Here is a 23,224-nt window from a genome sequence, read left to right on the forward strand (position 1 = left end):
CAATCTTGGCATAATGAGCTTTCATCCAGTCCATACCCAAGATGATGTTAATATCTGTAGACTTGAGGGCTATAAGTGATGCGAGGAAAACAAGTCTGTCTACAAGGATTTCATTACCATGGCTTACACTAGAGGTTTGCCATTTGGATCCAGGAGTTTGAATGACCAGCGGAGAGGGCATATCACAAAATGACATGTTGTGCAAGTTAGCATAGCTTTCAGAAATGAAGGAGTGAGATGCTCCAGTATTGAACAAAACCGATGATGGATGGCAATTGACAAGGAGTGTACCAAGAACGACATCCGGATCATCATGAGCGTCTTTAGCTAAGACGTTATGCACGCGTCCATGTTCAGTGGGAGCTGACTTGACACTGATCATCTTGCATGGTGGCTTAACACAGCCAACAGACTTCTCGGGCTGGGGTGGAGCATAACTAGTGTGAGAGCAGTCACGTGCATAGTGCCCTGGCTTCCCGCATGTGAAGCAAGTCCCTGAAGTTGGACGTGGACCCGCACTAACAAGCGGTCTACCAGTAGGCCTGGGTGGAACACATGACTGAGCTGGGGGAGGCACCACATAAGATGGTCTCAGTGTATATCCGGGTGGAAGAGCGGAGTTCGGAACCCAAATCTGGCGCTTTTGAGAACTAGACCGGAGGAAGAACCCAAATCATAGTTGTGCTTACGAGACTCCTCGTAAGTGAGCTGAGATTTCTCTGCATTAATGGCCTTGTTCACTAGAGCTTGGAATGTATTGCAATGGTGCAAGTGGAGATCATGACGCAACTTGGGGTTGAGACCCTTCCGGAACCTAGCCTGCTTCTTGGCATCCGTGGACACCTCTTCCGTAGCATAGCGGGCAACGTTCTCAAACTCTCTACTGTAAGCATCAACAGCCAACTTACCCTGGGTGAAACTACAGAAATCTTCTCTCTTGCGGTCAATGAGAGCCAGAGGAATGTGATGCTCGCAAAAAGCCTTGGTGAAATCTCTCCAGGTAGGTATCTAGCTAGCTGGAAGCATAGCCTCATAGTTCTGCCACCAAAGACTAGCAGGACCTTCCAGATGGTATGTGGCATAGATGACCTTGTCATCTTCAGCTACGTTCACGGAATGCAGCTTATGAGTGATGCTACGGAGCCAGTCATCTGCATCGAGTGGCTCAATAGAATGATGAAAGGTGGGTGGGTGCAAGCGAATGAAGTCATGAATGGTTACAGACCCTTTGAACTGATGTGCGGTGTTCTCCTTGATACGTGCCAACAGGCGGTTGGACTCACGCTTGTTCCTCTCCATCTCTAACATGAACTCTGTCAACGAAGGCTGATCTGGAGGATCCTCATCCCTACCATCTTCGTGGTTCTGGCTACGAGCAACAGAACTTGATGACATCCTGAGAGACGAAACCAGGGACGGAATCAACATCAACTATAGGCTATAGAATGTAGGACAAGGAGTCTCGTAATGCAACTAAGCTAATGCAACTAGATTTTATTTGGGTCAAATCCATTTGAACCAAAGATTCAAATGCATCTCCAAAATAAGCTCTTTATATAAGCCATTATAGTGTTTCACTTATATAGTAGGTATAAGTTGGTTTGTCATGCATGAAACTAGTACAGATGGATAGATTGCATTTTTCTGATAATTTTTCATATATAAATTATTTCAATCTGAGCTACGGTTGAATTTCTATGATTTTTTGAAGTTTTGCTAATTTTCTGGAATTTCCTGATTAAATTTAAATCCAGAAAATAAATAATTGTGTCAGCACTGCGTCATGCTTGCGGCAGCAAGTCAACAGCGCTGACTGGTCAAACCTGATGTGTGGGGTCCACACGTCAGTGACACAGGTTAAACAGGGGGGTGAGTTTTATCTTAAATAAAGGATTGGTGGCACTGGGCCCACTGGTCAGTGTCAGGGGGGGTTACTTAACGGTGAATAGCCTTAAGCTAATCACCTGACCCACAGGGCCCACCTAACGGGCCGGCGAGGTCAAAGGGTCAAACCCCACCGGTGTTTAGCCGCCGGCGAGGCCGAACACGGCGGAGGGCCTCGGGATCGCATCTCCGGTGTCCAAATGGCTCGCGGAGACCACTGGCAAGGAGCTAGCGCTCATCTGCGTCATCTGGAGCAAGTGGGAGAGGCGGGGACGGCCGGAGCTCGCTGGAGCAGAGCTCGGGGCGGCGGCCGGAGTTTGGCCAAGGGCGGGCGCAGCGCTGCGGTGCACGGGGGCAGCGGCTAAGAGCACTGGGGCGTAGCCCGGGCTCGTCCGCATCCAGCGGAGGTGACGGGAGGTCGCAGGGTGGCCGGAGCTCGCCGAAGCAGAGCTCGCGGTGGCGGCCAGAGCCCGGCTCGAGCGGCAGAGGGGCTGGAGGTCGTAGAAGGACAGGGGAGTAGGGGGAATCGATGGTGGGGCTCACAGCGGTATCGATGGCATCGTCAGCGAGCTCGGGGAAGGACGGACGGCGGTGTGGCGGCGAGGACGATCTTCGGCGGCCGAAGGCGAAGATGGTGATGTTGACGGTGTTCCAGGGCTTCCCGCGTCGCGTGGCTCGACGGAGAGGTGGACGGCGACGTGTCAGAGCTTCTGAGCTGGTCGGAGAGGCGTGGGGGAGACGGTGGCTACGGTAACGGCGAGCGGCGGCTGTGGCGTTCGGGCTCGCATGGGAGAGAGACCAAGGGAGGGGGAGGAATGAGAGAGAGAGAGAGGTACGGGGCGTCGTGGCGACGTCCAGGGAGGCCAGAGCGACGAGGAGGGGAAGCAGGAGGTGGCCGGAGACGTGGCCACGGCCGGCTGTGGTGCGGCCATGCAGCAGCTCCTACTAGCAGGAGCTTGAAGAAGCTCCTGGCAGTTGGGCTGGGCTGGCTGCTGGCTGGGCCAGCCTGTTGGGCCACTGGGCCAGGCCAGGCTTCACAGGGAGGTAAGCGCCAGGTAGGTCTCTTCTCCCTTTTATTTTTATTTGTTTCTCTTTCTATTTTTCTGACATATGTTTTGATTTAATAATAATACTAAATCATTTTATTTACTTATGCCAATTTTTGTAGGGGCTAGTGGTATTGTTCCAGAGCTCCTCACCAAAAGGCATAATTTTTGGACATATATCATATATATAACAAAAATATATCCAATGCAAATAATTATGCATTAATTCCAAATGCCCAAAATAAATACTTATGAGCTCCTAAAAATATTGGTTTGATTTTTATCTCTGTCCAATATTTTCAGAGAGCAACATGAGCATTTTCTTGGACCTTTTGGAGCAATTTTTATTTGGGTCATTTTCGGAAATGATTCTGAGGGTTTCACAAATCCTCATTTCAGAATTAAATGGAATTTAAACATGATGCACACATGACTAGCTAGTCTAGGTCATAGCAGAACTAGGGATGTGACAGATAGGGGCGAGGTAGATAGAGAGAGTGAGAGAGAGGGACTGAGAGCGATGCGGTCAAGGGTAAAAATGGAAAACGCGCATATTTCGCAGCGCTACAAAATTTCAACGTGCAGACGTGAAACGTCATGTATTTCGGAATGGAGGGAGTATTATATTATCTGTTTTGGATGTTTTATATGCATTAATATGCTATTTTATATTATTTTTTTGACTAACCTATTAACTGAGAGCCTAGTGTCAGTTTCTGTTCTTTTTTGCCTATTTTAGAGTTTCGCAGAAAAGGAATAGCAAACGTAGTCCAAACGGAATGAAACTTTCACGGTGATCTTTCTGGGACCAGAAGCAAACCAGAAGACTTGGATATGAAGTCGGAGATGCAATGAGGCGACCACAAGGGTGGAGGGCGCGCCCAGGGGGGTAGGGCATGCCCCCTACCTCGTGGGCCCCTCGTGGGTCTCCTGACCTGGTTCCTTCACCTATATATACTCTTATACCCTGAAAACAACCAGGGAAGCCACGAAACCACTTTTCCACCGCTGCAACATTCTGTACCCATGAGATCCCATCTAGGGACCTTTTCTGGCATCCGGCCGGAGGGGGATTTGATCACGGAGGGCTTCTACATCAACACCATTGCCTCTGCGATGAAGCATGAGTAGTTTACCACAGACCTACGGGTCCATAGCTAGTAGCTAGATGGCTTCTTCTCTCTCTTTGATTCTCAATACTGTGTTCTCCTTGATGTTCTTGGAGATCTATTGATGTAATAGTTGTGGTGTGTTTGCCGAGATCATAATGAATTGTGGATTTATGATCAGATTATCTATGAATATTATTTGGTTCTTCTCTGAATTCTTATATGCATGATTTGATATCTTTGCAAGTCTCTTTGAATTATCAGTTTAGTTTGGCCTACTAGATTGATCTTTCTTGTAGTGGGAGAAGTGCTTAGCTTTGGGTTCAATCTTGCGGTGTCCTTTCCCAGTGATAGTAGGGGCAGCAAGGCACGCATTGTATTGTTGCCATTGAGGATAAAAAGATGGGGTTTTCATCATATTGCTTGAGTTAATTCCTCTACATCATGTCATCTTACTTAATGCGTTACTCCATTCTTTATGAACTTAATACTCTAGATGCATGCTGGATAGTGGTCAATGTGTGGAGTAATAGTAGTACATGCAGAATCATTTCAAAGTACTTGACACAGACGTGATGCCTATGTTCATGATCATTGCCTTAGATATCGTCATAATTATGCGCTCTTCTATCAATTGCTCGGCAGTAATTTGTTCACCCGCCGTATTATTTGCTATCTTGAGAGAAGCCACTAGTGAAACCTATGGCCCTCGGGTCTCTTTTCCATACAAGTTCTCTTTTCCATCATACAAGTTCTCTTTTCCATCATATAAGTTCTCTTTTACATCATACTAGTTTCCAATCTACTATTTTGCAATCTTTTACTTTCCGATCTATAAACCAAAAATACCAAAAATATTTACTTTACTATTTATCTATCTCTATCAGATCTCACTTTTGCAAGTAACTGTGAAGGGATTGACAACCCCTTTATCATGTTGTGTGCAAGTTGTTGATTGTTTGTGCAGGTATTCGGTGACTTGTGTGTTGTCTCCTACGGGATTGATACCTTGGTTCTCAAACTGAGGGAAATACTTACTCTACTTTGCTGCATCACCCTTTCCTCTTCAAGGGGAAAACCAACGCAAGCTCAAGAGGTAGCATTACACTTCTTCGGTTGAAGTCTCCACCAATGTGGATGTACGATAGCACCACCTATTGGAACAACACCAAAAATCTCTGTGTCTTCATTGCGTTTGCACACTCCAATCCCATCCCTTTACTTTCTTGCAACTAGCATGCTTTACTCTTTCTGCTGCTTATACTCTTGCCATACTTGCTTGAAGTGTGTTGGGAATGTTTAAAATTGTACTAATCTTCAACCTCAACTTGAAAATCATAAAAACTGCTACTTTTGCTTATTCAGGGTCTAACCACCCCCTCTAGACCCCTCTTCTTGATCCTTTCAGAAACAAACATATATCTATGTACCATTGTCACTGTATGGTCTATATCATTCCGGTTTTTGTTGCCAAATCAAGATAGAGACTCAGTTCAAATAATATATGTTTAACACAAAACAGAATAGACAGAATATAAGCATGGGAAACTACAAAGCAATAACAACACTTGTAATGTGCATGACATGAGAATATAACTGTTTATTCAATTGAAGCTGAAATCAACATAGAGCAAGTTACAAGAGCAAACTAGTTAAAAATTGGTTTTAAACATACCTGTTGCACCACTGGAGTTTCAATTCCATCCTTCAAATTTGAAAATAGTTGGTATGAGTAAATACATTGATGCAAGAGCAAAGGAGTATGAACCATAGCTATTGAACCTGACCTGAGAACAATTCTTCTTCTGCTTTAAGCGTTGAGTCGGGGTTTGGAGTGGTGGTCCTCATGCTTTGGGCACTACAGTTTCCTTACTAACTGCTCGTGTTTTGGTGCTCTGTGGTGGAGACAGTGTTGTGTCAACTGGAACTGGGTTACTATCTGCCGGGGTTGGGGTTAGAAGGGGTGTAGCTGGTTATTTGTCCAACTAGGTAGGGGTACAAGTTGCGAGAGTCTGGGTTATGTGTGGTGGGTCTGGTTCTTGGCAAGTACAACTGTGGTTCTATCTGCATCGATTGGTAGCACTATCTTTTATGAAGACCGTGTTGTTACTCCCTTAGATACTGCCATCACCCTCTCCAATTCAAATGGCTGATAAACAAGAAAAGTAATCGAATGTACAGACATTGTATGATAGACATGTGCAATGGATAGTGGGGAATAAAAGAGGGCATGAAATAATTCTCATTTATGTTGTCTAACCAAATAGGATAGCATGACACAATTTCACATATATGATGGCTAACTAAGCAGGATAGCATGAGACAATTCCACATATATGATGGCTAACTAAAAAGGATGGAAATACATAGTTCAAAATATGATGACTATGTAAACATGATGACATGATATAACTATATAATGTGTTTATTAAATAGGTTGGCATGCCATAATTCACATACATGCCGCATATGGAAACATGATAGCATGATATAATTCACGGATAGAATGACATAATTCAAAATATGATGACTGTAAACACTAAATATGATGACATGATATAACTATATGATGTCTTTATTAAATGGGTTGGCATGCCATAATTCAGATAGATGTTGTCTATGTAAACATGATGGCATGATATAATTCAAATATATGATTTATATACTAAGCAAGTAAGCAGATGGCAATAGCATATATGATGTAAAAATTAAGCAATGCAAGACAACATGCATGACATGAGTAATATAACCCTGCCAAGTTTGAGCATAGACCTCAGGGGGGAAATAGGACTGGTCATCTGTCTCTGAATCCTCCTCTGAGAAGCTATTTGTAACCAGCAAGATGTCTGCTTCAGCAGGTAGTGTCTGCTCTGAATACCTTGTTTTCACTCCAGATACTTCCATCACCGCTTCAAATGGCTGATATACAGGAAGAGTAGTTGAATATACAAATGTTTCGACAAATGGAACACGTAATACAAAAAAAGGATAGCATGATATAATTCACATATATGATGATTGGCTAAACAGCATGGCATTGCATAATTCACATATATAATGCCTTGCAACAAGATAGCATTGCATAATTCACATATATAATGTCTTGCAACAAGATGGCATTACATAATTCACATATATGGTAATTAGACACTAAACATGTGGCATTCACACAAAGCATGTCTAAACTAAGCAAATGACATAGCAATGTAAGACACCATACGCATGATATGAACAACATAACCCTGCCAAGTTAGAGCATACACTTCGGGGGGGGGGGATAAGACTGGTCATCTGCCTCTGAATCCTCCTCTGAGGAGCTATCCGTAACCAGTGAGATATGCGCTTCGTCAAATAGCATAGTCTGCTCTTCTGAAGACCTTGTTCTCACACCAGAATTTTCCATCACCATGTCAAATGGCTGATGCACTCAAAGAGTAGTTGAATGTACTAACATTGTTGACAAATGTAATACGTAATGAAAAAAAAGGATGGCATGATATAATTCACATGACTGGCTAAGCAGGATGGCATTGCAAAATTCACATATATGATGCCTCGCTAAACAAGATGATGTTGCATAATTCACATATATGATAAAGAAACTAAATAGATGGCATTCACAGAAAGCATGTCTAAACTAAGGAGATGACATATTTGATGTATAAAGTTAGCAATGCAAGGCACCATATGCATGATATTACCAACATCAGCATGCAAGTTAGAGCGAAGACCTCGGGGGGTAAATAGGAGTGGTCTTCTCCTTCTGAACCCCCTCAGAACATTTATGTTCCTCTTGATTACAATCCAAAATGGGTGGAGGGGGGTTGCCTTTGCACCCACCATGGAGCGACGTCTGGATGAAATTTTATGGGCACGCAAGGCTCGTCTCTTTTGCTCTACATGTTCAGTTCCATTGTGTACAATAACTGACATGCATAGGAGTAAAACATAGTGAGATTATGTAAGGAGTGCATGCAGAAATCAAGAGTTAATGTACCCAAAACCAATGATAGCAGGCAGATAATGGCTTCAGTTAAAAAATACAGATAATGGCTTCTTTACTGTTTACCCCAACATGAAACTCATAGTAGACACTAGAGATTAACCAGATAGTAGATAGATACTATTGATTGCGGCCCCGATATGTACCCCACAACCATTTAAAAACTCAAGTTTGAGCATTAGTTTGGAGCTGACTCAAAGTCTAATCGGTGAACAGGATGATAAAGTAGCATGTAATATTAAGCGATGCATAACATAAGCAGACATGGAAGAGTGCGGCCTCTCTTGCGGACCCGTGTAGTCCTCGAGACCATCTGCTTGGTTGATGATGGCAATGTAGTTGTCATGGCTGCCAGCGGCAAGGAAGAAGATCTGAGGCGGCAAAAGATAGTGTGGAGGCCGGATCCCTGCTTTGGTGGACCCTTCTATCATTGGAGCAGCTGAGCTGGGGTGGATGATGGCGCAGCAGGAGCGGGACAAACCACACAAGGTTTTCTTTGACAACTATCTATAAGACAAGTAATTTTGTAAGGGCTCATTTGAATTGGGGGATTCTAACAACGTAGGGATAGGAAATACACAATGATAGGATAGGAATGCATGCGCAAAGAATTTAAAATCACAGGATTTGTGTCAATCTGGGTGTTTGGTTCACAGGAATTGGAAGGTCACAGCAATGCAAGGAAGCATGGTCAAATTAAGTCAAACCACAAGAAAATGTACAGTTATAATGCTATTATGCTACTATCACTTAATCTTGTTCTTCATGAATAGGAATTTGAAAAGGAGGGCCAAGTGGATATTAAAATTCCTACAGTTTTTCTTCAAAAGAGACACTAAATGAACAAATCATACAGTTTTCCTTCGCCCATTCCTTTGAACCAAATGTATTAATAGTAGTACCATAGAAACTTTCAAATTCCTATGTTTTTCCTTCACTTTTCCTTTCAACCACTGACAATTCTAGTAGGCAGGCTTGAACAGGGAAAATCCTACACTCAAAAAATGTTTTTGTGCTACTCCTACTACTTTGGACCCAGGCCACTGCCATACTAGCTCAACTCCCAGCCCCATCTACAAATGCACAGCTCAAATGCGCAGAAATAAGTATTGATGGCATTCAAGAGAGTCGATCACAGATAGCTAAGTTGCCTGGTACCTCATTGCTTATCATATAGTAGGAGAAACTAATTGTATTTCACGTTACTATGTGTGCTTTGTGGACAATATATAACATGTAGAGTAAAAAAGCGATGCAACAAGTGTACAACCTCTTTGGCGAAGCCATGTCTATTTCAGCGTGATTGGGTTGGTCGGTGAGGATGCTCTAACTGATTTGGCTGTCGGAGGAGGGGAAGAAGATCTTAAGCATCTGGAGATGGCGCCTGGGTACTGCTCCACTGTGATGGAGGGTTTCGTCGTTGGAGCAGCTCCTGTGAGTTGTATGGTGGCAAGGCTGAAGCAGGACAAGAGAGACAACATTAAAATGAGTGGAATTCTAATAGAATCTCCAATAGATGACGTAAAATACATAACCACAAAGTTCTAGATAAAATATACATCAGCCGCTCATCTCTGAGCTTAATTGTAGAAACTGAATTTAACTGTCGAAATTGACTTTAACTATCGAAACTGAATTTCGCTGTCGAAAATGAATTTTACTGTCAAAACTGAACGCACTAGTAGCAGAAAAGCAGTAGCAGCAGCGCATGCGAGAGCCGGGGTAGCTGGTCGTGTAGGAGCATCTCGGGTAGCAGCTGCAGGGGCTTGACCGAGAGCAGGATCTGCTGCTCGTGCAGCAGAAACGGAAGCAATATCAAGAACGAGAGAAGCAGCGCAAAAAAGAGCAAGAGCAAGAGCAGACTAGGCAGGGGACTGAGAGCAAGAGTAGAGCAGCAGCGCGAGCGAGAGCCAAAGCTGCAGCAGCTCCTCCTGATGTGGACGTCGCCATCGAGGGAGCGACACCATGGAGGAAGTGGTAGGCGATACCGCCGTGGATGGAGCCGTGCCATGTTTCCTCGGGACCGAGCGTCGGAAGCACCATGAGGTCGAATCAAGAAGAAAATGCGGTGATTAGTGTAGAAACTCTTTGGTGGCGCCGATTAGGCCTCAGCTTCATCCAAGGAATTGGTGATGATGCTGCTCTTCCAGTGGTGCAGGTGAACACGATGGTGTGGGAATGGAGGTCGCGAAAGATGAGGGAAATGTCGGGGCAGCTCCTTGGAGGTGAAGGACGGGGTGGTTGAACCAGCGAGACGACGAGATCAACGACGGATCCTCATCTGGTGCGGTGGATGAGGGACATCGAGGTGTTGATGTGGACGACGTCGTCAAGGAAGAGGCTTTGGCTGGGTGGCGGACAGAGGACGGTGTGGGGCTTCGCGAGTTTTCGCGGGCTCGGTGTACGAATGGGTCGGGAAATGGGATGGGAGGGGGGACCATGGCTTAGGGACGCGCTTGTCCGAAATGTGGGGTAAGTTACAAAAGTACCCCCACCGATTTGAGCTAGGCGGTTCTTTCAGCTCAGGGGTATCACGGGCATTTCACGTGTCGGGATTTCGTAGGAGGTGGGAGTTTTCGCGTGCGTTGTAATTTTGGGATAGCAAGGTGCGGGTTGAGATGGAGTGAGTTTTCGAAGCACAATGAGACAAAGATATATCTTAAATATTTCGGTGTAACAAGGCGCGGGTTGATTTTCGGACAATCCTAACGTGTACTGTACCAAATCAATTCGCACTTCCCTCAACAAAAAAATAAAAAGAAATCAATTCGCACCACATAAGAGAGTCTAGTCTCGTGTATTGTACCAAATCAATTCGCACTACAAATGCCATTCAAAACTTTGAATCCATGTTATTTTTAATTAAAATATTTTGCTACGTGTATAATGCATGCAACCTGCTACTCAAATGAACATTTTAGTGCATTCCAAATGCATATACTACCGCTTCAATATGAACTAACTTTGAATTCATTTCTCTATTTGAATAAGATCTACAATCATGATTGTTGTCAAGTTAAACCATTTGAATTATTTTCTCTATTATAATAAGATCTACAATCATCATTATTGTCAAGTTAAACCATCATTCGTATATTATCTTCATAGCACACCACATGCTTACTGTCGAGTTAGATATGAACTGTGTGTACTATATGAACTCGAACTCGATTTCTTGAATCCACTTTATGTTGATTTCAAATCACAGCTCATTCAAGCTCTAGCTAGATCTTCATAATCTAAACTATGTCCTATATGTATAAGGGAAAATTTTGTTTTTGCCACTCTAGATTTTGCCAATTTTCCTTATGCCACTCTAGATTTTGACATCTCACTTTTGCTACTCTTAGTTTTTGATAATTATCACAATTGCCATTCCATGGCAAAAGCAAAATAATTTTATTTCATTTTTGCCACTCTTAGATTTTGAAAATTATCACAATTGCCACTCTAAATTTTTTGCTTCTGCCACGGCTATGGCAATTGTGATAATCGTCAAAAACTAAGAGTGGCAGAAGTGAGATGTCAAAATCTAGAGTGGCATAAGGAAAATTGGCAAAATCTAGAGTGGCAAAAACAAAATTTTCCCTATATATAATGTGTTTATCACATAATGTATGGTGCCCCGCCCCTTACGCCTACAAGTATTTAGGTGTGAGTTGCAAATGCCACACATTATCACAAATTCAAATAAAATGTGAGATTGTTCAATATATAGTATGGTTTAGATTGTTCGATATTTAGTTGTGAGCTGCAAATGCCACACATTATCACAAATTCAAATAAAATGTGAGATTGTTCGATGTATAGTATGGTTTAGATTGTTCGATATTTAGCTTTGAGTTGCAAACGCCACACATTATCACATTATGGTATAACATGTCCAAAACCACACCACACCTATCTCTGCTATATTCATGCATGCATATGTTTATAACACTATGATCTCCTATTCAAATATATGAATCCACTTTCATATTGAATTATGATCTTTGTTAGTCTCTTACACCCACACAATCCTCTAACATTTGTAGCTAGCATTAACTTTCTCTCGTGCATGCACACGCCCTCCTTGCCCTCCCCCTCCCTCAGCATTCTATCCATCACACAAATTCATTTTTATTCTTCTTTAGGTCGTTCTCCCACGGTCTCCACAACTCCTATTTGACACACACCGATCGATAAACCTCTCCAGCGATGTATGCCTACCACACACACACACCTTCCATCTCCTCCTTTTTGTGTCCATGCCTCGTGTCTCTCATACCGTCCCACACACGTGTAAATTCTCGCCCCTCTTTTCATCGATCTCACAATCGCACACTCCTCCCCCTATCTAGCTAGTAGGCCTCTCGCACCACCTCCTGATGTCACTTGAAGCTACGTCGGTATTTCCCCAAAGAGGAAGGGATGATGTAGCACATCGGCGGTAGGTATTTCCCTCAGATATGGAACCAAGGTTATCGAACCAGTAGGAGAACCAAGCAACACAACGTAAACAGCACCTGCACACAAATAACAAATACTCGCAACCCAAAGTGTTAAAGGGGTTGTGAATCTCGTTCGGGTACGACGCCTCTAGTGGGCAAATAACATGAGGTAAAAAGTGGTAGATAGGATAAATAGATCACGGAAAAATAAATTGCAGCAAGGTATTTTGTATTTTTGGTTTAATAGATCTGAAAATAAATGCAAGAGAAAATAGTTTCCAAAGGCAAATATGATGAAAAGAGACCAGGGGGCCGTAGGTTTCACTAGTGGCTTCTCTCAAGAAAAATAGCAAATGGTAGGAAAACAATTACTGTTGGGAAATTGATAGAACTTAAAATAATCGTGATGATATCCAGGCAATGATCATTATATAGGCATCACGTCCAGGATTAGTAGACCGACTCCTGCCTGCATCTACTACTATTACTCCACACATCAACCGCTATCCAGCATGCATCTAGTGTACTAAGTTCATGAGGAAACGGGTAATGCAATAAGAACGATGACATGATGTAGACGAGATCCGTTTACCTATTGCGACAGATATGGATCCTATCTTTTTATCCTTAGTAGCAACGATACATACGTGTCGGTTCCCCTTCTGTCACTAGGATCAAGCACCGTAAGATCGAACCCACTACAAAGCACCTCTTCCCGTTGCAAGATAAATAGATCAAGTTGGCCAAACAAAACCCAAATATCGGAGAAGAAATACGAGGCTATAAGCAGTCATGCATATAAGAGATCAAAGAAGACTCAAATAATTTTCATGGACACTACAACATAAACCCCCCTTTAGCAACACATCAATGTGTTGTCGTTTGTCCACATATGTGTTGCTAAGGTCAACATCAACGAATTACTATGCGTTGTCGTTGGCGGCGTTGCAAGGATCTACAACAACATATATAAATGCGTTGGTAAACAACATGTAGAAGTGTTGTTAGATAGCAACGAATACATTTAGAGCATAACATCACTTCCTATGCGTTGGTGGCTAACCTACACAATAGGAGTTTCAGATGGATATATTGGAATGGTTTGCTAAATAGCATGAACAAACGGTGGTATTTCGGATATTGACATCTAGATTATTAGATAAATGCCGAAAGTGAATAGGAGCCACAATGTAATAATCAGGAAGTATCATATACTCCCTCCGTCCGAAAATACTTGTCGGAGAAATATATCAAAATGGGTGTATCTAGAACTAAAATGCATCTAGATACATCCATTTCTCCGTCAAGTATATCAAGACGGAGGGAGTATTAAATTAGTTGTGTTCCATTACAAATAACACGATACAAAGATTACAAGATATGAAACTATCTATTAGTAGCCCCATTCTCAACCTTGCAATCAACTATAATGTTTTGAAACATTGGACCTCAAAATATCATTCTAAGTATCTACATAGTAGTTACCCCATTCCTGACCTTGCAGTCAACACCCCAGAGATGCGACATCAATTTATCTTGGCAATATACAACAATAAAGAAATGAGATGAGTAACTTACAGTAGAGAAAATCAGGTTAACATATCCATAAAATTTTAAAGGAGTGCCATACAAATGAAGTGCATGACATTAGTAGCTCTCGACGCAGAAAAGGAGAATTATCCTACATCTAACAAACACTTTCAATAGTTATTTTTGTTGAGCATACTTGCTATATGTCAATTGAGTTAACATAAACTTAAAAAGAACATGCGGAATAAGAACATATCATGTGCTGACATGCCACCCATGCTTTGTTTACTAAGAAATATATAAAATTCTCCAGAAATTATAAGTAGATGAAAGGCTTCAACAATTTCAAAAAACTTTATGTTCAAAGAAAATAATTCACACCATAGGTACTGTGATACATACTCGTAAATGTGATTTACCAAGACTTTGAGTTTATATATAGATGTGAGCTAGTTACTAATCTGAATAAATGTTTAACCCAAGTTTATTAAATAACATTGTAGATTGTAGAACCTATGTCAGTGTACTAAATAAATTTATCAAATAGACCATAATGCAGAGTGGAAAATGCATATACTTGCAACATTTGTATCGTCACTCTATAAAGAAATAACAATAATATAAACTAGTGAAAGGTTCATCACCATGCAATGAAGTACAAACACGAGACTTTGAGTCTTAACCCTTTCTTTGAAAATTGAAGACATTATATTTCTCTTTATTTCCATATACTGGTTCCGAATATCCATCGTTCATGTAGATAAGAAACTGCATATTAAAACAATGAGCATCTTTGACCAATCGTACGTGGTTGTTCATTGTGAACAACCCTCAACATGTATTTCTTACTAACAATTATCCAAACATTGTATTATATTAATAGTGAGATGAATTCAGCAACCAACTAAATGATAAGTAGGTAACCAATAATACTGACTATACAGAACTGAATATTTCCATTTTCCAAAGATCATAACATTAATTAGTTCTGTGTCACCATTATTCTCATACTACTCATGCTTGGTATAGTCATGCTTTGATATGGTGTATTAGGAGAAACGAAATTCTCATAACCTGCAGATGGAACCACGAAAAAAAACATCAGATTTGGGACTGGGCCATGGCCACAATAGTGGGTGCATGTTTCTTTAGGCATCTTTAGGATAAAAATAGGGGGCTTTGTTTCTAGAGAAGGTGGGATCAGGGATGTTTACAGAAAAATAAGAAGAAACTAATTTGCCACTCTCAATAACAAGACATGGGGGCGAGCTGAAGAAAAAAGGATGTGGGAAGACAGGGTCAGCAACGCGTCTTATTTACCATTGTAGTCTATATTTGCAGGAAAAAGAAGAACTTTTACATAGAGTGGCATGCCAGCATCATCACCTGGCGAAGAATTCCAAAATTACAAAAGGAACAACATACCTGAAAAGAAGATTCCTTGCCATGCAATAAACACATAGCTCCCCTAATTGCAATATCCAAAAGTCAAGAAGATTTACCTGTTAAGAGAAGGAACAAATACATACATGTTGGTTGAAGCAAAATCAGTTTCAGAAACTGTTAGGGAAGATGAAATTAAGGATTAAACAATAAAGAGAAATGTTAGGACAAATAGATTCATGTCGGGCTATTCCTATATAGTATTATAGGACGTGTGACATTAGAATTAGTAAGGATTCATAATTCTCCCCTATAAATAATCATGATTTCATAGATAATAGTGCACGTCTATAACTGATACTTGAAGGAATGATCTTCCATGACTTAGTCACATGCTAACAGTAAGGATATCTCTGGAGATACTATCACATCTAACAGGTCTACCATGATCATCCTCACAAAAATATTTATTGATTTTGCACGCACATAGTAGCATCAAGAAACTTAAAACCAAATGTATATCACAAGAAACAACTATTGACAAAAGGATGATGCAAACATTATTCATGAATTAACACATACAGACAAGTGGTGAATCACCCAATCACACATCCACTTACATCAAGGTCACATAGGTCGTCGTCGTCATGGCCGGGAAAGATTTTTCCGTGGAACGATGGCCTCCCACACCGTTGAGCCAAGGCGAAGCAGCGCCATTGAGCCTGAGATGGCAACCTGGCTTCCAGAGACGCGGGGTAGTGGGCGAGAGCCGCGTAGGCAATCCATGGCAACTAGGCTTGCTGCGGGAGCGCGGAGGACGTTGTTGCGGAAGAGCATCAGAGGAGAACATCAAGGTGAGCAGGGCCGATGAGCTGGGGCGCGGAGGACGTCGCTGCGGTGGAGAATCGGAGAAGACCAGGGAGGGAGAGCAGGGATGGTGAGTAAAGGACGTCATCATGGCAAGGGATCAAAGGAGAGCACTGATAGGGGCCTGGCCAGTGAGCGGCAGCGTGAAATCGTCGTCATGGCAAGGGATCGAAGGAGAGCACTGATAGGGGCCTGGCCAGTGAGCGGCGGCGTGGAATTGCGCCGGAGCTAGCCGGACTTGGAGGTGGCGGCGGTAGCAATGTGGCAACAGAGCTCGTGTGAGAGAGAGATGAATTAGAAGAGGAGGTGGTGGAGAGAAAAGATATGTTTTTTAAGTTCTTGGCTGCATCATATTTGCATGGGGAAGTACAGTGGTAGAGGTCATGTGGAGATATATACGGGAGGTTAGCTATTCGTGGGAGGTGGGTGGTTGACCAAAACAAATGTTGGTGTATGTGGGTTCTTGTTGTAGTGGGATAAAAACATAGATCTAATCATAAACTCAAAGTTCATCGGATCCCAACAAACACACCGCCAAAAGACTTACATCATATGGATCTCCAAGAGACCAATGTATTGATAATCAAGAGAGAGAGAGGAAGCCATCTAGCTACTAACTACGGACCTGAAGGTCTACAAAGAACTACTCATGCATCATAGGAGAGGCACCAATGGAAGTGGTGAACCCCTCCATGACAGTGTCTAGATTGGATTTTGGTGGTTCTGGACTCTGCGGTGGCTGGATGAATATTTCGTCGACTCCCGTAGGGTTTCTGGAATATTAGGGTATTTATAGAGCAAAGAGGCGGTCCGGAGGGCACCCGAGGTGGGCACGACCCACCAGGGCGCGCCTGGGCCTCCTAGAGCCCTGTTGGGTTGCCCCCTCCTCAGGACTCCCCCTAGGTGCAACCAGGGCCCAACTTCTTCCTTTTGGGCCATAAAAAATCATCGTAAATTGGCGTGGCATTTGGACTCCATCTGATATTGATTTACTATGATGTAAAAAACATGTAGAAAACAACAACTGGCACTTGGCACTATGTCAATAGGTTAGTACCAAAAAATGATATAAAATGACTATAAAATGATTGTAAAGCATCCAAGAATGATAATATAACAGCATGGAACAAACAAAAATTATAGAAACATTAGAGACGTATCAGCATCCCCAAGCTTAATTCCTGCTCATCCTCGAGTAGGTAAATGATAAAAACAGAATTTTTGATGTGGAATGCTGCCTAACATGTTCATCACATTCTTTTCTTTATAGCATGGATATATGGACTTTTATATGATTCGAAGCAATAGTCTAGTTTTGACATGAAGACTTTAATACTCAAGCATACCAACAAGCAACCATGTATTTCAAAATATCAACACTAAAGCAAGTTAACCCTAGCCCATCATGCTCAATCATTGATCTATTCATGAAACACACTCGAATATTAGCTACACCCAATGCTCAAATATGATCATAGTGCCCCTTAGTTGGTGCTTTATAAGAGAAGATGAGACTCAAATTCAAAATAAAAATTGCATAAGTAAAAGAAAGGCCCTTCGCGAAGGGAAGTAGTGATTTGTAGAGGTGCCAGAACTCAAAGCTTAAATTGAGAGATACAATTATTTTTGAGAGGCATACTTTTCCTACCAATGAAAATGACTTGGAGCATCCCAACACTTTCCATGCTAGATACATCATAGGCGGTTCCCAAACAGAAAATAAAGTTTATTCCTTTTTCCACCATAACTTTCACTTTCCCTGGCTAGCCGGATCCACGGGTCCCTTCCATAACAACACTTTCCAAGGAATTTATTATTTGACAACATAAAGTTAATTCATTTTTCATTTCAGGACTGGGCATCCCTAATACCTTTGCCGTACTCTCATGCAATGACAAGTGAATAAACACTCATCGTGAGAATAACACATCTAGCATGGAAAATATTGGCTACCCTTTACCGCCTCGCGAGTAGTAGAGCACACAAAAGAGAAATTTATTTTGAACATTAGAGATGGCACATGCAAATTTGCTTAGGACGGCATAGAAATACCGCATATAGGTAGGTATAGTGGACTCATATGGCAAAACTGGTTTAAAGGGTTTTGGATGCATAAGTAGTGATCATACTTAGTGCAAAATGAAGGCTAGCACAAATATTGAGAAGCAACCAACCAAAAAGCGAATTTTTTTGTACCCAAGGATTAAGCATAAGTAACACCGAATAATGCACCATAAGTAGGATATAAATTTCATTGCATAACTATTGACTTCCATGCTTGCATAGGGAATCACAAACCTTAACATCAATGTTCTTACTAAAGCACAATTACTCAATAACATGACTCACATATCATATCGTCATATCTCAAAACCATTACTAAGAATCAAGTTTATTTTGTCCAATGATCTTCATGAAAGTTTTTATTATATCCTCCTTGGATATCTATCACTTTGGGACTATTTTGATATGTTGCTTTTGATAAGCTCAAACAAATATAAGTGAAGATCATGAGCATATTTTTTTCTTTATTTCTCTCAAATTAATCTAAGTGAAGCAAGAGAGAATTTCTTTAAAATTTACTAACTCCCAAATAAATCTAAGTGAAGCATGAGAGTATTTCTTCAAAATTAACAAAGCACACCGTACTCAAAAAGATATAAGTGAAGTACTAGAGCAAGTACATGGCTCTAAAAATTTTAAGTGAAGCATAGGAGCAAGAATAGCATAATTTTTGGCTCTCTAAAAAGGGTGTGTCCATCAAGGATTCGATACTTAAAACACAAAGCAAAACAAGCAAATACTCATATCATACAAGACGCTCCAAGCAAAACTCATATCATGTGACGAATAAAAATATAGTTTCATGTGAAATACCGATGGTTGTTAGAAGAAAGCGGGGATGCCACTCAGGGGCATCCCCAAGCTTAGTTGCTTTCTACTTCTTTGAATATTATCTTGGGGTGCCTCAGGCATCCCCAAGATTAGCCTTTTGCTTATCCTTATTCCTTCATCCATCATAAGATAACCCAAAACTTGAAAACTTCAATCATACAAAACTCAAACAAAACCTTTGTGAGATCCGTTAGTATAAGAAACCAAACCACTACTATAAGTACTGTAGCCAACCTATTATTATTTTGGTTTTTCATTATATCTACTGTATTCCAACTTTTCTATGGTAAAAACTCATTAAAGAAAACCATAGAATCATCAACACAAGCACACAATGCAAAGAAAACAGAATCTGTCAAAAACAGAACAGTCTGTAGCAATCTGAAAATTTAGAATACTTATATAACTCGAAAAAATAGAAACTAAATTTGTGGACTTGAGGAATTTTTCTATTAATCCTCTTCAAAAAGAATCAACATAAAATCACTCTTCTGTAAAAAATGACAACGAATCTCGTGAGTGCAAAAGTTTCTGTTTTTCAGCAAGATCAAATAAATTTTCACCCAAGTCTTCCCAAAGGTCTTACTTGGCACAAACACTAATTAAAATACAAAAAACAATCATACCAGTATCATAATTGTGTTAACACTCAATAACTGAAAGCAAAAAGCAAAAAAAATTATTCATTCGGTTGCCTCCCAACAAGCACTATCGTTTTACGCCCCTTGCTAGGCATTGAGATTTTCAATGATGCTCACATAAAAGAGAATAGTTGAAGCACAAAGACAGCATCATAAAACACGTGACAAACACATCTAAGTCTAACATACTTCCTATGCATAGGCATTTTATAAGAAAACAAATTATCAAGGCAAGTAAAAACTAGCATATGCAAGGAAAAAGAAAAAGACAATAGCAATCTCGACATGAAGACAGGTAATTTAGTAACATGAAAATTTCTACAACCATATTTTCCTATCTCATAATAATTACATGTAGGATCATAAGAAAATTCAACAAAATATCTATCACATAAGATATTCTCACCACAATCCTCATGCATGCAAAGTTGACACTCTTCCAAAATAGTGGGATTAACATTAACTAAAGTCATGACCTCTCCAAACCCAGTTTTATCAAAAATTTCATAAGATTGAACATTCTCCAAAGTAGTGGGATTAAAGTTGACACTCTTCCAAACCCACTTCCAATATTATTTCAAACACTATTATCAATCTCATATTCATCACATGGCTTAAATAATTTTTCAAGATCATAAGAAGAAGCACCCCAATCATGATCATTGCAATAAGTAGTGGACATAGAAAAAATAGCATCCCCAAGCTTGGGGTTTTGCATATTATTAGCACAATTAACATTAATAGAATTTATAGTAAAATCATTGCAATCATGCTTTTCATTTAAAGAGCTATCATGAATCACTTCATAAATTTCTTCATCACAATTTTCAGATTCACGAATCTCAAGCAAAACTTCATAAAGATAATCTAGTGTACTCAAATCACTAGAAATTTGTTCATGATAATTGGATCTCTTAAAAAGATTAGCAAGTGGATGAGGTCCATATCAAGAGATATTTAGCAAGCAAAGATGCAAGCAAATAGAAGACACATGGCACACAAGCAAAGAAGAGATCTGGTGATAAAACGGCAAACGAAAAAGAGAGTGAATAAAACAGCAATTTTTTGTGAAGTGGGGGAGAGGAAAACGAGAGGCAAATGGAAAATAATGTAAATTGCGAGGAGGTGAGATTTGTGACTAGGAATCTGGTTGATGTTGAAGATCCTCCCCGGCAACGGCGCCAGAGATTCCTTTTGATGTCGCTTGAAGCTACATCGGTATTTCCCCAAAGAGGAAGGCATGATGCAGCATAGCGGTGGTAGGTATTTCCCTCAGATATGAAACCAAGGTTATCGAACTAGTAGGAGAACCAACCAACACAACGTAAACAGCACCTTCACACAAATAACAAATACTCGCAACCCGACGTGTTAAAGGGGTTGTCAATCCCTTCTGGGTACGGCGCCTCTACTGGGCAAATAACGTGAGGTAAAAAGTGGTAGATAGGATAAATATATCGCGGAACAAATAAATTGCAGCAAGGTATTCTTGTATTTTTAGTTTAATAGATCTGAAAATAAATGCAAGAGAAAATAGTTTGCAAAGGCAAATATGATGAAAAGAGACCCGGGGGCCGTAGGTTTCACTAGTGGCTTCTCTCGAGAAAAATAGCAAACGGTGAGAAAACAATTATTGTTGGCAATTGATAGAACTTCAAATAATCATGACGATATCCAGGAAATGATCATTATATAGGCATCACGTCCAAGATTAGTAGACCGACTCCTGCCTGCATCTACGACTATTACTCCACACATTGACCGCTATCCAACATGCATCTAGTGTATTAAGTTCATGAGGAAACAGAGTAATGCAATAAGAACGATGACATGATGTAGACGAGATCCGTTTGTCTATTGCGGCAGATATGGATCCCATCTTTTTATCCTTAATAGGAACTATACATACGTGTCGGTTCCCCTTCTGTCACTGGGATCAAGCACCGTAAGATTGAACCCACTACAAAGTACCTCTTCCCATTGCAAGATAAATAGATCAAGTTGGCCAAACAAAACCCAAATATCAGAGAAGAAATATGAGGCTATAAGCAATCACACATATAAGAGATCAAAGAAGACTCAAATAAATTTCATGGATAAAAACATAAATCTGATCATAAGCTCAAAGTTCATCGGATCCCAACAAACACACCGCCAAAAGACTTACATCATATGGATCTCCAAGAGACCATTGTATTGATAATCAAGAGAGAGAGAGAGAGAGAGGAAGCCATCTAGCTACTAACTACGGACCCGAAGGTCTACAAAGAACTACTCATGCATCATAGGAGAGGCACCAATGGAAGTGGTGAACCCTTCCATGACGGTGTCTAGATTGGATCTTGGTGGTTCTGGACTCTGCGGCGGCTGGATGAATATTCCGTCGACTCCCCTAGGGTTTCTGGAATATTGGGGTATTTATAGAGCAAAGAGGTGGTCCGGGGAGCAATCGAGGTGGGCACAACCCACCAGGGCACGCCCTGGTGGGTTGTCCCCTCCTCGGGTCTCCCCCCAAGTGCAACCAGGGCCCAACTTCTTCCTTTTGGTCCATCAAAAATCATCGTAAATTGGCGTGGCATTTGGACTCCATCTGATATTGATTTACTATGATGTAAAAAACATGTAGAAAACAACAACTGGCACTTGGCACTATGTCAATAGGTTAGTACCAAAAAGTGAATCAAAATGACTGTAAAATGATTGTAAAACATCCAAGAATGATAATATAACAGCATGGTACAATCAAAAAATTATAGATACGTTGGAGACGTATCACCTCCTAGCTGCATTCTCTCTGTCTATCCGTTTCTCTGGGCCTTATTTTCCTCTAACAAATGGATGTAAACCGACCAATCTCCCGCTATACATATAGCTAGCTAGGTCATTATAACTCGTTTTCCCCATGCGCCGATCGATCTACCTCATTAGTTATGTCTCTCCCTTCCTCCGGCACACAAAAATGATCTACCAATCTAGTTAGGTCTGCTTGCCAAACATATGGTCCCCCTTCACCATCCATGTATGCCTCCCGACACATCTATCACGCACACGCACACACGGAAACACAACCCCACTCTTATTGATAATATTGCAGTTCTACCCTCAGTTTTTCTAGTAGGCCTCTCCCACCATCTTCTCGAAGCAACTCCACCACCCCTCCAGCACTCTACCCCTCTCCCCTCTCTCTCTCTCTCTCTCTCTGTCCCAACCTATTTCCCGTCCTTCACTTATGTATGGATGTCGACCGATCTCCCTCAAGACATAGCTAGGTCTCTCCTTCTCAACACATATACGAGTCGATCTACCTCTCTAGTTAGGTCTCTGCCTCCCCCCTCCCCCCCCCACAAACACCATTACATGAAGCGCTCTAGTCATGTCTCCCCGCAACACAAAAAACTTGACATGTGCCCTCTGACATTCCAGTAGGTCAGTTGCC

This window comes from Triticum aestivum, chromosome 6B, assembly GCF_018294505.1.
Source record: "Triticum aestivum cultivar Chinese Spring chromosome 6B, IWGSC CS RefSeq v2.1, whole genome shotgun sequence".
NCBI lineage: Eukaryota > Viridiplantae > Streptophyta > Magnoliopsida > Poales > Poaceae > Triticum > Triticum aestivum.